This window comes from Triticum aestivum, chromosome 4A, assembly GCF_018294505.1.
Source record: "Triticum aestivum cultivar Chinese Spring chromosome 4A, IWGSC CS RefSeq v2.1, whole genome shotgun sequence".
Classification (NCBI taxonomy): Eukaryota; Viridiplantae; Streptophyta; class Magnoliopsida; order Poales; family Poaceae; genus Triticum; species Triticum aestivum.
The window spans coordinates 603,718,862-603,729,796 of NC_057803.1; the positions used below are offsets into that span (position 1 = coordinate 603,718,862).

The 10,935-nt window shown below is 39.4% G+C and overlaps 1 long non-coding RNA gene across 1 annotated transcript; it reads left to right on the plus strand.

Moving 5' to 3' along the window:
• The first annotated feature begins 814 nt into the window (after nt 1-814).
• On the plus strand, nt 815-4,306 carry LOC123082542 (uncharacterized). The gene is made up of 3 exons (XR_006439048.1): nt 815-915; nt 2,117-2,297; nt 3,421-4,306. It is a non-coding gene; the product is annotated as an uncharacterized lncRNA (long non-coding RNA).
• Nucleotides 4,307-10,935: the final 6,629 nt, after the last annotated feature.

The following is a 10,935-nucleotide window of genomic DNA, read 5'->3' on the forward strand; positions in this document are numbered from 1 at the left end:
CCTTATATAAAGAGGTTTACTTGACTCCTAAGCAAACGATAAGATACTTGGGCTAAGCCCCTAATAACGATAAGATAACTTGGGCCACAACCCACTGGGCTAAGCCCCTAATATGCCGGTCATAACAGATTGGTGTTTCTGTTGATAGGAAAAAGGAAAAATAAATTAGTACTCTTTTCTTCAGATGATCTTGATTTTATTTGTTCTTGTTGTGATATTAGAGCTCCACCACTCATACGTCAATTACAGCAAAGTACTCCCTCCGGTCCTTTTAAGTCTACTTTGACCAAACATATAGAAAAATGTATCAACATTCACAATGCCAAATCATTATTTTTAGGTTCCTTATGAAATGTAGTTTCATAGTATATATATTTGATACTGTAGATGTTGATATATTTTAACATAAATTTGGTCAAACATTGCAAAGTTTGACTTGACATAAATCTAATATGCAGAGTAAAAAAGACCGGAGGGACTACTAAAGTGGGCATTATTCCTTTTTTACTTTTTGTTCTTTGATGATGTCTTGATAACTATGTAACTATGTAGATATAAGGATTGGTTTACGCTTATGAGACTTATGGCATATCACTAAAATTAGTAGAAAATTTGATCTCATAATTCACATTTTTAAGTTCAATTATATTCCAAGTACAGTGTTCATTACAATTTTTTCATCTTAAGATCACTATATCTACTTTGCAAGCAAAATTATTTAATTTATATTAGTACAACTAAGAGTTCCTGCAACAATGTGCGGGGTATGATCTAGTTGTAGAAGTAACAGAGACTTAGTTGTGTGATATTATGTTTTGAAGATGCTGTCTTAGTTTCATTCTATGTTACTCTTTGCAGGATTATGATGCTAAACTTTCAGACTTTGGCCTAGCAAGAACTGGACATATCCAAGAGGTAAAAGAACTTGTAAATACACAAGAATTATCATTAGGACACGACCATATATTTTATCTCTTCCTGTTTGCTGATGTTTCTTTCCAAAGTCTTCAGTCTGTATGTATAGTAGATTGGTCATAAGAGTTGAGTTATGGGGGACAAAGGAATTCTTTATTAGTAGTATCTTTTTTTTTCTGTGCATCTGGAGATGGTATGTGTTGATTTGTGACACTTGTTGGACAACAGTAGCACCTCATGCTTGTCAATGCTGTAAGTAATCACTCCCTTACAATTCGTCCTTGGGGTTTGAATCGGAGCTGCTCTTATGATTGATCGACGAGCCTGGGACGTCAGCACCATCGGTGCGGGCCAACGGGTCCAGGCACTTCTACTTGAAAGGGATATCAACATGCTTCTTCATGAACATGTACATCTCCATGACCATCTGCCCCCCTCAAAAGCTGTCTAGAAAAGATGAGCAAAACAAATTGAATTAGTCGATGCATATGTGTCAGTCACAAAATAAGGAGTGAAACATGTATATTTATATGAGCACTTACAGGCTCAAAGCTTTTCTTCCCAGCTGGGTTGAAGAGCCCATCAGGTTTTAACATAAATAGGTAGTAGGTGTCAATTCTGTATGTATTTGTTACCCACCAGTTGGGGTTACTTCTAGCCCACGGATAGAAGTGTACTGTTATATTGTAGCACGTGAACAATGGAAGCCCCCTGATGAACCAAGAACCATAAGCAAATGGAAAGCCGTAGAAGAAACCAATACCAGGAGAAAATGGAAGGCCCAAAAGGAACCAAAGCCCAGAAGCAAATGGAATGGCCTTGATGAACCAAATACCAGTAACAAAAGTGAAATATTCTAGCCGCCAGTTTCCTACTGATTTCAGTTGCTAGATAATTATATACAATGCTGTAGTATAGATCATCAAAGTGAAGCTCGTCTTGATGGACCCAAAATTGAAGTTGCAAAATGAATTTAAAAGTCTTAAAACCCTCAAGTTATATGCTAGACATTCTTAAAATTCTAGACACCGTCTTTCTTACAGTGCAAAGCTACTCAATTCCGGCCTTTCAAATCTTGTAATGTCAAATATTCTAATGCTTGTACAGTAGGTCGCTATCTCTCTTTTGAAAGCAAGATTGGATTGGTGTCTCTACTTTCTGAAGAGTATACCAATTAGACTTGTTTGTCTGTGAAATGCAGCGTTCCTGCACCCTTGGTCTATCACAAAAAGGCACAAGGTCTCAAGTGTAAGGTGGATCAGGGGATGACAAATGCAGTAGGTGCAAACAAGTTGACTGGCGCAGGCTGTAGCAGGATCGCGCCACCTAAATACCAGGAGTTGCTGATCCAGAAGGTGAATACACAAGTGCCAATTAAAAAGGTAATAACTCGTGTCACAACCCCTGTGTTCTAGCTCTGATTGAACAAGGAGGTGATATGTGTTACTAGAAATCAGAATCACCTATTGCCATGCTGCCAGCTAGCTAATGGCTCAATGCGAACAACACTGAATTATTTGACCTGGAAGGACACCACCTATTGCATTGTTGCTAGATAATGGCTCACTGGCAACACCATTGAATTATATGCCCTGAATCTTGTATTTTTTATGTCATTGCTGCTTTATAAATGTTTTGTATATAGTTTATGTCTCGTTAGTTAAGGCAGTGAAGTAGTAGGTTAAATTGTGAAGTTCTCGCGGTTAACGAGTGCGCTGGAATCTTGCTCCTTTCTACCTTTTATTGAATTGTGAGGCGATGTATGTTAGCAGAAATGCAACCACCTAATGCAATGTTGCTAGCTAATGGCTCAAGGCCAACACTAGATTACTTGTCTTGGAAAAAGAATATCGACCACTGAAATTACAGTTGTGTGATGATAAGTTTGACGTTTTTGGCGGATTTGCTTGCTTCTTAGAAAACAAAATGAATTGTAACTCTGTGCTGTTGTTGCTTGCTTAGTTTTTTTTATCAAAGGCTAGTTGTTACTGCAAGCAAGACTTGGACATGTCAGTACTGGAAAGACACCACCTATTGCATTGTTGCTAGATAATGGCTCACTGCCAACACCATTGAATTATATGTCTAGAATCTCGTACATTTTTTATGTCGCTGCTGCTTTATAAATGTTTTGCATGTAGTTTGTGTCTTGTTAGTTAAGGCAGCGAAATGGTAGGTTAAATTGTGAAGTTCTTGCGGTTAACGAGTGCGCTGCAATGTTAGCAGAAATGCGACCACCTAATGCAATGTTGCTAGTTAGTGGCTCAAGGCCAACACTAGTGGATTACTTGCCTTGGAAAAAGAACATCAACCAGTGAAATTACATTTGTGTGATGATAAGTATGACGTTTTTGGGGGGATTTTCTTGCTTCTTAGAAAACAACATGAATTGTAACTCTGTGTTTTTGTTGCTTGCTTAGTTTTTTTATCAAAGGCTATACTGTTGTTACTGCAAGCAATACTTGTACATGTAAATAGCGTCACTCAACTGTTTGAGGTTTTCAGGATGTCACTCTCTACCAGGACTAGCAACCAAGCATCTCAAAAGCACGTGCGGCCGTCCAGCTCACCACTATCATCGACGGCTACAAACATTAAAGGTGAGACCTCTCGCCTTCTCCTCTCCTTGCTCCCATGGCGTTCAGTAAGTTCTGTTTATCTGAATGTCCTTGAAGCCAGTTGGCAAGCTCATTGATGTGGTAAAAATGCAACACATTTGATATCTAAAATGGAACATATATAGTTAGTTTGCATGCTTGCTACAATTGAAGTGACAACGATACATAGTATAATATAGGTACCTTGGAATTCTCTCCATCAACCATGCTCATAAATTGGTTTTGCTGGAAGAAAGAAAAACATGCCAGCACAGACTGATTCAGTAGAGAATGTTGCCCAGTGGCGGAGCTACAGAAAAAAGTTGGGCGGGCCGGAGAATTGGAGTGAATGACTTTACAACAAGGCCAATTTATTAAACAACAACTTGCTCTTTTTTCTGCCAAACCAATACAATATAACAACCAAAGTATAGTAAGATGGCAACATCACTAAATCAATGACAATACAAAAACATTAGTAGCAACATATCATTGTGGCAATATCTCTAACAAATAAGAAAGATTCCAAAAAGCAAAGGAAATTACAATATATCTTTAATATTAGTTTCTAAGTGAATTGTGCCATAATGGCGTAAATGGGGTAATTATTTTTTGATGTGCTCATATGCAGAACGAGGTAAGATTAATTATGTATTAGTTGCAATACTGTTTATTCGGAATGTGACATATGAAAAGATATTGTCCATACCATTCATATAAATTGGCTCATTTATCTTAATTTCTTGGATACTGCTATTTGGTAACAATCTCACAATTAGTCTGTTAGAGAACTACCCCACATTTTGAATGCAAACTTCTTGTAGAGCTATTCATGGTGTCCACTTATATTAAGGGAACGAAGCTTATGTTTAGCCCCAGGCCCCTTAAGTCTCAAAATCGGCCCAGGTTGTAGGTGTGGTGAACATATCATATATATTTTTAGCTTCAGTGGCAATGGCAATGTGACATGGATGCATGGACATTGGACAAACAATTTTGATTTATAAGCAATCAGGGAAAATAATCAAGAGAAGTAGTTCAATGTCCGCCTAGCAATCATTTGTGATCATATGCAGCAAATGTATCACATAGTAAGTAGTTCAGTTTCAATTTAGAACCATTAATTAATGACTGCCTTCTACTCCTAGCAATCATAGGTAGTGGCAATCTACCAAAAAGTAATCTTCAGATTTGGTTAAAAACCAGAGGGAAAGAATACCTTGGTGATTGCAGACCAGGAGTGGCCACAAAGGTGAACTGGTGAAGCTCGATGGCAGCAAAGGCCGAACTTCCATCTGCCAGAGGTTGACTGGCGGAGCTGATGACCAGGCATTCGTCTAGCGTCAAGGGCGCCTGTAGGGGGAGCCGGGGAGGGGAGGCCCGTAGGCCGAAGGGTATGGAGGAAGAGGGATGGGAGGGAGGGGAAGGAACGAGGGAGATGGGAGGCCGCCGGATTTGGAATCGCTCGTCGCCACCGCTTGGAATCGAGGGAGGGATTATCGGTCGGCGGCTGCTTCGTTGTGTTTTTTAACTTGGATCTTGGATGCGAAGCGTGCGACTGTGCGTGTGCGAGGCTGATGTTGTGTTGGCATGTTGCCTTATTGTTGTTTCTAATGGGGTGCACTACTGGTGGGTTGACCAGCTAGGCAATTGACAGAGCCGACCTCTTCAGATGCCATCGTCGTCAACGCCTAGAGGAAGACAACCATGATCTTCGGCTCCTATATCGAAAAATGAAATTTCGATGCCATCGTCGTCAACGCCTAGAGGAAGATGACCAAGATCTTCGGCTCCTATATAAAAAACTGAAATACCTCTAAGAAGCCAGCCTGCCACTCCAAGCGAGCAACCCCTCTAGAGCTTACCCGACAAGCAAACACATGCGCTGCTCCATGAGCCCCCCACCCCACCGAGTTCGCTCCCTTCGAGTGGTAGGCTCATATATTCAAACCAGTGGACTATCGATTTTCCTAACCCACAGCGACGCGTGCGAAAACAACAACATGTTTGCTTGTCGTGATGAGTGCATTCCAGTACCTCCTATTGTTTCCATGAACAAGGAGGTGAAGCCCAACTTCAGCAGTCCACCAAGTTAGAGGCGTGCCAAGGGGGTCACCGAACCATGGTAATTCGGTCGATTGCATTTTTAGTTATTTATTTTATCCCAGGCCATGTTATGGCCCAATATTTATTTTTGTGTTTCAGTTTGGGCTTGTCCAACCGACTTGGTTTCTGGTCTCCTATATAAAGGACCCAACTTCTAAGGTTTAGGGGAAGAATTTTGAGAGTTTAGATTTTGAGTTGTGTCTCAGGGTGAAGCATCCCTCAGGGGACGGTGCTGCCGCATATCCAGACTGAATAAAGTTACGTGAAGGTTCTTCTGTGCATCAAGAATTACCAGTCTGAGGTTTGAGGCGTGTTGATCATCATCGCAATGCTTGTTGGATTCGTTCCTCTTCAGGTTGCGTTCATCGTGTGATTAGAATATTAGCTATTTATTGATTCGTCGTGAAAGATTGGGCCAAGTGGAGCCTACCGACAACCAAACACATGGGCTGCTCCACGAGCTCCCCCAGGTTCGCTCACTTAGGGTGGCAGGCTCACATAACCAGTGGACTATTGCTCCTCTCGCCCCTCCCCCGACGTGAGTAGAAACAACCTTCTTCTAAACCACAATGAGTTGCAGAAACAAGTTTAGACATGATTCATTATATGCTGCAGCATAGAGCTTAGCCATAAGGCAAGACTAAAGTCTCACATACAAACACATCACATGACCCTAAACAGCGATAACACAAAATATCAAAAGGTGCCGGCCTCCGAGCAGCCAACACACCAGCATCATCCTCTAGAAACAAGAATGGGGCACCCTTTCAGACATAGACCATATGTGAGTGGACCTGTGAGATATAAGCAAACAAATAGATTAGATTGATCTATTAGTGGAAGGCAGTAAGAAGGATCCGATAGAGACTTAAATTTACAAATAGAATGATGAGTGAATACCGGTCAGAACAATCCTTTTGAGACTATATATTCTCCCAGATTTTGAGGAGAACCTTGACATGCTTCTCCTCTAGTTCTGAAAATAATATGTCACTATTTTTGTGTTCTATATCTGGAATGACTTGAGGGGCCTCATCAAGCAGTCATTTTTTTCCAGATTCTATTCTCAACAGGTGATGCTTATTAAGGTACTCATGATACATAAAATTCAGTTAAGAACATACAGTAACTGTCGAAGTTCAGTCCTAAGGTAGGTGTATTGCGATGAAGTAAAGCATAAGTACAAAAACTAGAAAGAGACTATTGGTGCCAAAAATCCTTAAATAATCAAAATATTTTAAATCAGGCAAGATTATTCTTTACACATTCTTGCTAAAAAGAATAGTAACCCAAGAATTAAGAGTTACCTATTTCCTATGCCCGTTTCAGTAGTTAACACGAAAGTAGGCATGTTGAGGCAACAGAAACTTACAACAGTGAGCCTTTTGAAGTGTTCTTTCTAGACCAACAGACGAATATCTTCACATTCGGTCTGTTATTATCAACAAATGTTTTTAATATGTATCCAAGAAAACGAGGTAACATGATATTGTAAACAACTTATACATCATTAATGCAATTTGATAAATATTAACGGTTACAATTTTGAGCCTCTTTCAATTAATAGACTGATATTTGAACTGAAAATTGTGTAATTCTCAAATTAAAAAAAAATTATAATAAACTCCATGATGTTTTTATTTGATAACGTTGAAATTTTGACTGGACAATTGTCAAAAATATACGAAAACATATCTGTAGAGGCGTCCCCTGTCTTGTATTCTTCGGAGGATTTCCTGTTGCCTGTTATCATCAACAAATAATAACTTGGTATGTCATCTCAAAAGATACAAAATATTCAGGTTCATGATAATGTATGGAATTTGTGCTTGTTACTTATTTACTCACTGAAAGATGGTATAGGTATGCAAAGAACAAAAGCAAGAGAATGCTAAAATTTGAACATTATTTGTCACTCTTCCAAGCATGCACCATTCTCCTTGATAGAGGGGTTATTTTAATTTCATTCTAAAAAAATAGCCAACAACTTTATTTTCAATTGTCCTTGGCTGATTTAGTAACTTCTTAACTAAAGATCTCCTCAAATAGGTCAAATTAATGATAGCGGAAATAAGAGCATCAAACGATTCCATGTTTCCTTCATAACTCCTTTTGAAAGTACTGGACTTAGAGTTCAAGGCCCGATTTTTTCTCATGAATAAATTACTGTCATCCTCATAATTCTCCAAATCTGACACTTCATTGGATTTTGGGCTACTATTCGAATTATTATAAGCCTTTTCAAGTTCACCCAATTTTAGGTGCTCTTTTCTATTAAGTGCCTTCCAGTAATGCTTGCAAAATATTCATAACTCAGTGCCTCAAAATCAACCTCCACCAAGAAAATAGAGAATATCTACACGTAAGAATTGAGTAAAAAGTAAAGAAACTCAAGGGACCAAATGCCATAGCCAAACAATAACTATTCAATACTATCACAAAATGAGTCACGTGTTACCTTGAATCAAAATTATTTACCAAACTTGAAAATAGATCAAAGGATTTGTTAAAATAAAATTAGACAATTATACTTGATAAATTAAAATTCTCAAGAATATGCGCTTAGTTACCTCTTCAGAGACATCATCATTCTTCTCAATCATGACAACTAACCTTAGACTGTTGATGCAGGATCCCTTTGTTTCCCTCAATCAGGCAAATTGTGCTTTGGTCAGGCATGAGACACAGACAGATACATCTGGACTACAGAAGTATTAATAGGATTATCACTGCTTGTAGATAAAGCAAATGTGCCAACTTGCCACATTTAGCGGTAACTTAGTCAATAATCAAATAAACATTTCCTCTATTGGTGCTTAGGCATCAACCAAGCAACAAACATTTCCTCCTCCCCTAATTGTTCTCTATAATTATGTATGCTAATTATGATAGATTGTTTTGTGTAGCCAGGGCATATTACTTGGTCAACTAGGTCTGGAGTTGAGGCAAAACATTATTTACCACTTGTGCATTATGGATGTTTGATAAAATGGCCAAGCGGTATACATTTTATATGTTGCAGGTCTTCTTTTACACATAGATTCTTGACACTGAGAATCATGATTTTTCTTGATTTTCTTTAATAAGTTTTAGTTCTGATGATGATTGAGTATCAAATTTTCAGTGCTCAATGACACAAGCATTAGAGTTGTGAGCCGCCTGTCGTCCTCGCCTCTTCTACTCCATCCATAGGTACGAGCTCATTATCTTTCCCCTATCCTCATGTTAAATCTATCTGAGATTGCCCTTATCCAACGAGACACCCTGTAGGGAATGGATATCTATTTCCATGGCAAAATGCCTAGTTTGATTGCATAGTTAGTTTTGAATCACCTTTCCAAAGTTTGTTCATATGAAAAATGATTACTGTATTTTGCAGCCCTTTATTTTTTTCATTTATGCGATGTATCTTCAAATTAGAATTTTGCAATGGCAACACAATTTTATTATAGCATCATTGATGAAAATTTTAAAAGCTATGTCGCTGATGAACTGGAAGTCTATCACACATCGGGTCATTTTGCCTCAAGTCGCTTATAGCTTCAAATGCATGACAATATGAGTCTCATATGAATTACTCGTGCAGGGGTATCTTATAGTTAAGGGCTTGTTCGGTTAATCCCTTCACAAGGGGATTGGGAAAGATTGGAGGTGATTGTGGTGGATTTTGACTTGTAGGGGGTTTAATCACTCTCAATCCCTCCAAACCCTTCAAATCTTAAGGAATCAAACAAGACATGTGAGATAATAGCAATACCTTTTCTGAATTGCAATTAGAATAACTAAAAGTACTGATGCTAATATCCCGCAAGAAAAAGTATTGATGTTAGTGAAAGAACACTAAATACTCACGACATGTAAAATCATCATGCAAACTGTCCTCATCTTTTGTTAAGCATCTTCTATGGTATCCCTTGGTACCCTTGCTAGAAGGGGCAACAAATCAAGCAAAAGCATAAGATGGAGAACATAAGAACGAGTAAAGACCGCAACTACAGGACAACATGGTCGTTCGCCTCCTACCCTTGTGCTTAACCATCCTGGTGTGAGGGGGCTTAACGAACAAAATGTGTCTATTCAAGGGAGAGGAATAGTTTTAGAGAAGGTCGTGCGACGTCCACGGGCTGTTCATGTAGGGTTGGACGACCGATGATGCGGTTTGGTTGTTTGCTTGAATGAATTCAAGGGAGAGGAACAAATTTTGAGAATGTCGTGCGATAGCTTGGGGCTATGGCATGTTGGGTTGGACGAGCGATGATGCGTGTTGGTGGTTTCGAGAGCATGAAACCCGAGGCCTGACTTTTGCCCTATGTTTGGTTTATACTCACAATAGCCAAAAACAAAAGAAATGGTGGCAAGAAATTACTCAGCCAAAATATGTGAGATAACAAAATAAGAAATACAGTCCAGACTACAAGGGAAAAACAGGTGGTCTACTAGCAAAAAACTGAATCAGATGTTCTTTCCCTTCTAGTCTGGATTGCTATTCTTATTTTTTTATCTCACATATTTTTGGTTGAGTAATTTCTTGCCACCAATTTTTTTTGGCTAGTGTGAGTATGAACCAAACACAGGGCAAAAGTCAGGTCTTAGGTTTCGCACCCTCGAAACCCAACACGCGTCATTGCCCGTCCAACCCAACACGCAACAACCCAGGCTGTCGCACGACCTTCTCTGAATCTGTTCCTCTCCCTTGAATTCCTGCAAGCAAATCACACGTGTCATCGCTCATCCAACCTAACACAAACATCCCCAGTCCGTCGCATGAGCTTCTCTGAATCCTCTCCCTCGAGTCCCTGCAAGTTGTTCCACTGCTCCATCCCACATTTGTTTGTTTAGCACCTCTCACACCGGGATGGTTAAGTACAAGGGCAGGAGGTGACTGACCATGATGTCCTGTAGCCGCAAGGGTGTGGGTGAGAGTGAGTCGCTGCTGGGGAACGACCGGTTGCATGTGACAGATGATGTCTGCAAGGATGGTAGCAAATTGGTCATCTGCGACAACAGGTTCGTCCTCGCGTGGTCTTTCCTCGTTCTTATCTACTTCATCTTATGCTTGATTTTTGCCCCTTCTAGCAACTGCACAAAGGCTTACCATAGAAGATGTTTGACAAAAGATGAGAACAGTTTTCATGATGATTTTACATATCGTGAGCATTTACTGTTCTTCCACTAGCATCAGTACTTTTTTTTGTAGGGTATTAGCATTAGTACTTTCAGCTATTCTAATTGCAGTTTCAAGAAAGGTATTGGTATTTCTAATAGGCCTTGTTCGGTTCCCTAAGATTTGGAGGAGTTTGGTGGAACTGAGATTTAT